This window comes from Phoenix dactylifera, chromosome 2 (assembly GCF_051530095.1).
Source record: "Phoenix dactylifera cultivar Ajwa chromosome 2, Ajwa_hap1_PhDact_Kaust_v1.1, whole genome shotgun sequence".
Taxonomy (NCBI): Eukaryota; Viridiplantae; Streptophyta; class Magnoliopsida; order Arecales; family Arecaceae; genus Phoenix; species Phoenix dactylifera.
The window spans coordinates 17,572,190-17,576,909 of record NC_143191.1 but is presented as its reverse complement, the minus strand read 5'-3'; the positions used below and the strand labels follow the sequence as shown (position 1 = coordinate 17,576,909).

At 40.8% G+C, this 4,720-nt stretch overlaps 1 pseudogene; it reads right to left on the bottom strand.

The window, feature by feature from the left end:
• Positions 1–756: 756 nt before the first annotated feature.
• On the bottom strand, positions 757–2,138 carry LOC149768234 (oligopeptide transporter 5 pseudogene; annotated as a pseudogene).
• Between the last annotated feature and the right edge of the window lie 2,582 nt (positions 2,139–4,720).

Here is a 4,720-nt window from a genome sequence, read left to right as displayed (position 1 = left end):
TTATTTTTTTTATCTATCTTGTGCATTTGTTGTTCTAATTTAAAAGAAACAGAATATGGAGAACGAAAATTGAGGGGGTTTTTAGCTAGATACAAGTTTTCTTTTTTTTTCAAAAAAAAGAAAAAAAAAGCTCCCGTTAAAGCATCATTAGAATTTGTAATTGAGCTTCTTTATTTTTTTTAAAAAAATAACTATAACGACGATTTAAACAGTCGTCAGAATAACTATTGCCGATGCTTTAAAGCGTCGGCAAAATTTTCGTTATTTTCGATGCTTTGAAAAGCGTCGGTAAAAAAAATTCACTATGACATAGGCGATCCTTTAAAAAGCGTCGGCACTGAAATTACCGACGTTTATAAGCGTCGGTGTATGATTTAAAAAGCATCCGAAAAGATGCATTTTTTTGTAGTGTTGTCGTAGATCTTTATCATGTTCTTAGAACAATGATCTTCAAATACCTCGATCCAAGCTAGACTTTTTCAATTTTCTGTTTTTTTTTTTGTAGATTTTTTATAATATTTTTTAAAAATATAAAATTACAATGTAGTAATTGGTAGGTGCTACTCTGCCATCAAGATTTATAGGACTTGCGTGTATGTCATAAAGAATGATTTGCAGTCAATGCTATGTAGGATGATGAAAAGGTCTGGTTACTTATCTCTGACCTCAGGTCCTCAAACAATCAAAAATGGTAATCAACAGACGCACTTGTTTCCGGATGAAGCATGTTGCTGAACATTATGTATATATATAAATTTAAGATATAAAATCGACAAAAGAACTTACGTCGGAGGATAAAGTCAAGAACAGTGCAGCCCAGAAGGTGACATGGCGGTGGTAGTACACCCTCAACAAGGTGACGATGGTAACGGCTTTAGGCCTAGTGACTGCATTGGCGAGGATGGACGTGACCACATGCTCCTTCATTTTGAACGGCCCTGGGTTCATGGAAAACGTCCAGCCTGTCAGTGGGACCTGCACATGCTTCGAAGGGAGAGACGCAGCCATCAGCTTTCCGAGGAAAAGGACGAGTATCTGGACGATGATGGTTGCGATATACACTGGAAAAGTGCGGTAATCGGTGAATGCCATCACAACGGTCGCCAAGCCGCACAGAGGAAGGCCAATGACCCAAGTACGGAATGTGAGGATTGGCAGCCGTTCATCATCTGTGGTGGGCACTGTGAGCCGCACCTGCTCGATTGGTGAGTCTTCGATCTTCTCACCTACAGATCACGGTTATCAATATATGCGTTCCATCTTTCTACTCCCGTTGAGGGATGGGGAAAACGGAACCTCTAGTGGAAGACAGTTTCTTTTCTGTTGCAAGACAAATCTAGCTGGCATTCCATTGCCTCAGAAGAAGGGAAAACAATGAAAAAATGGAGTCCAGATCGGCGAAAATTCCGTTCGTAGATAAATTAAAAGAAGAAAAAGGATCATTCCCGTTCCCGCACTCAATCTGTCATCTCTTGCTTTAGGCCCATCTCTCTGCTTCCCTGGAACCTGTCCCCAATCCTTCCTGGCTCTGAATCCCCAACTACCACAAAATTTTGAGATGCCTAGCTGAATCCAATTCTCTCTGCACTACCACTTTGTCTCCTTCGGAATCTTTCCCCAAGATTCGATCTTCAAGATTGGATTTCCCCGCCAGATTACAGCCCTTATTTTCTCGATTCTTTTCCCGCTCATTATCTTGTTAGCAATACCTAAATTTTGATGAGGGCATTTAGAAAGGAAGAGGGGAAAAGCCGCGGAATAAATGAGCTAAGAAGTTATTTTTCAAATACTTAATGTGATCAGCGTGCCCAAAATAAGGCCATCGGAGTTGCAATGGAGAAAGTGTTATCCTGTGGTCTGTAGAATAGTAGTAATCTGTAAGAGATTATGATGCAAAACTACATCACCAGAAAACCTCGCTTCAGAGAGCTTTGCCCCAAACAAGTCCAATTTTCGCCGATTTGGGCACTATTTAGTACTAAGGATTACGTACTAGATTTCTTTTCTATCGCAAGACAAATCTCTACAGGAAACAAGGGAATAACCAAGGGAGATGGGTAAAACATGAACCGGTATGCTTTGTAAATACCGTAAAGTCTGAAAGGAGTGGAAGCTGACTTACCTGTCATCTCCTCCATGACCTGTATGCTTCTGATATATTTTTTTATGCAAAGAAGCGGAACCCTCTGTTTACCATGTGCATCTTTCTTTCTTAGGCAGATTGTGTTTCTATTTTTTGCTTTCTATCTTCGGAAAGATTTAACACTCCCGTATCAAGCCGCGATCCTGTTTGAAAATTCAACGATATCTTGTGCCAAAAAAAAAAAAAGAAATCAACGATATCAAAGATTGCCACTTACGTCCACTAATAAATGAGTTATTATATATTTCCCGTATCATCGTTGCACGATGAACTTTGAGACACGTATTCACTCTCACGCGGTTGAGTGTATAGATTTCCAAACATATAACACGTGAGAGAAGGTTGCAAATTATAAAGTCGACCATCCATGATGGTAGCATAGCGAGAGTTTCTGCTTTGCATTTTTTTAAATGGAAAATGGAGCTTGTTGTGGTTGAAATCTGGCCCGAGGGTGACCACGCTGAAAAAGAGCCGAGGAGACGCCGGAAGGGACGGAGAAAAGGGCCACCTCCGATGCTCCGGGATACCTTCAAGAAGACGCCGGCCAGAACGGAGAAAGAAGGCCACCTTCTGCGCTCTAGGGTACCTGCACAAAGCCTGAGCCGGAGATTCCGCGAAGGCTATCCGATGGCTAAGTTAGCCGGGCCTTTTATGTGGAGAGGAGCCAAGCTGTCTAAGTGCCTTTCATGGCCTCTTGTAGCTCAAAAATACTTGTAATGGCCTGTAATGGCTTATCAAAGCTTGTAAAAGCTTGTAACCGCTTATTAAAGCTTACCGAGAGCCCTTCCCTACTCCCTTTTTATAGGGCGAAGGTGACGGCCATTACCTGAAATATCGGGCTATGTGCGATCAGCTGGCCAATAGCTAGAGATGGCGTGTTGTCAGTGTTGTCCAGGAGGGGGGTTGAATTGGGTTTTGAAAGATATTAATGCTAAAGCAATGAATGAATAATGACAGGAATTAAAGAACAGAAGTGTCAAGAGATAAGCACATACAAACATAGAAAATTTATAGTGGTTCGATATAACCCACACCTACATCCACTCCCCAAGACTCTTGAGAATTTTACTATAATCTTCCTGATTATAATGCGGTCGTTTTTCGAGCTCACAACCCAACTCGTTGTTTTCCGGGATCACAACGAACCCAGTCAGTTTTCATAGGATCACCAACCAAAATCTTAACCCGTTTGTTTTTTCGTGGTCACAAACAACCCAGCTAGTTTTCACATGCTTACCAACCAAAATCTTTACACATTTGTTTTTTTTTCGAGCTCACAAATAGCCCAGCTAGTTTTTCACATGCTCACCAATCAAAACCTTAACCCTTGTTGAATCTCCTGATTCAACAACTTCCAATTCAGGTTTGGAGGAACCTTTATCAATTTCAGAACAAATAAAACTATTACAGCAGAGTTTAAAGAGTATGTAATAAATGATGTAATTAAGTAAACAAAGCTTCAAAATAAATGAAATAATAAATATGGATCAGAAGCTTTGAAGATGGTTGTTGGCTGCAGCCAAAGGTCTTGATTGCACAATAGCAACTTCTCTGTTGAATATTTCAACTGATTTCCTCACATATGGTTTTTCCTGAAAATATCTTTTGTGAGGACTTGATCTTTAGAACGTCAGATTTTGAGTATTTTGATTTTATCACTTGATCCTTGTTAGATGTATATCCTAGAAACTAATCTGGCTAGTATATACTAAAATTGAGGCTTTCTCTCCGTCTATGCATGCCCAGTCCGCATATATTTGGTTTTTACTTTCATGTAGAAATTTTTGCTAAAACTTCCACGTAGGAATTCTCGCTCATAACTGGTGGGAGCCTCGAGATTCTCTCTCAAAAGAAATCCCTTCTCTCTGACATAAAAAAAAAAAAGGAGAAAAACCCTCGCTCCAATGAGGTCTTATTTATGAATTGAGAGGAAGGACAAGAAAAGGCCTTTAGGTGCACCTTGCCACCAGAGTTCAGGTAGCCACGCTAACTTCCACCCTGTGCATTTTTGTGGTATGGGTCCCATAGTTTAGTGGAAGCAGAAACTTGCTCGTATCTAAGAGTACAAATAAGTTAGAACGGATCGGATCTTGAATGGCCTTGATCCGGCCCAATTTTTATTTTGCTTTTAATTTTAGACGAGATTTAACTCAAATAAAAATTGGGTCAGGTCAGATCGGATCGAGTCAGTATCCAAAAATTTATCATGCCCATTCTTACCTCGAGTAAATAATGTCCGATCCACCGTCAAATTTTTGAGAAGTTTTATTAAATGATCCCATCACTACAACAAAAAAGGTTTTTGCCGACGCTAGTTAAAAACGTCGGCAATTTTTTTTTGGGACAGTAACCGCCGACGCTTCTCAGAAGCGTCGGTAAAAAAGCTTATAAGCGTCGGCATAACGGAGGAATACGACGACGCTTATAAGCGTCGTCGGACTTCATTCCTCCCACGACAAAACCCGATCGACCCCTCCCTCTAAAGCCCTAAATCCCCATCTCACGCCGACCGACTCCCTCTCTTCTCAACCCTTTTCACCGATCTCAGCCATTCTCCTCCGCCGAGCGCTCTCCGTC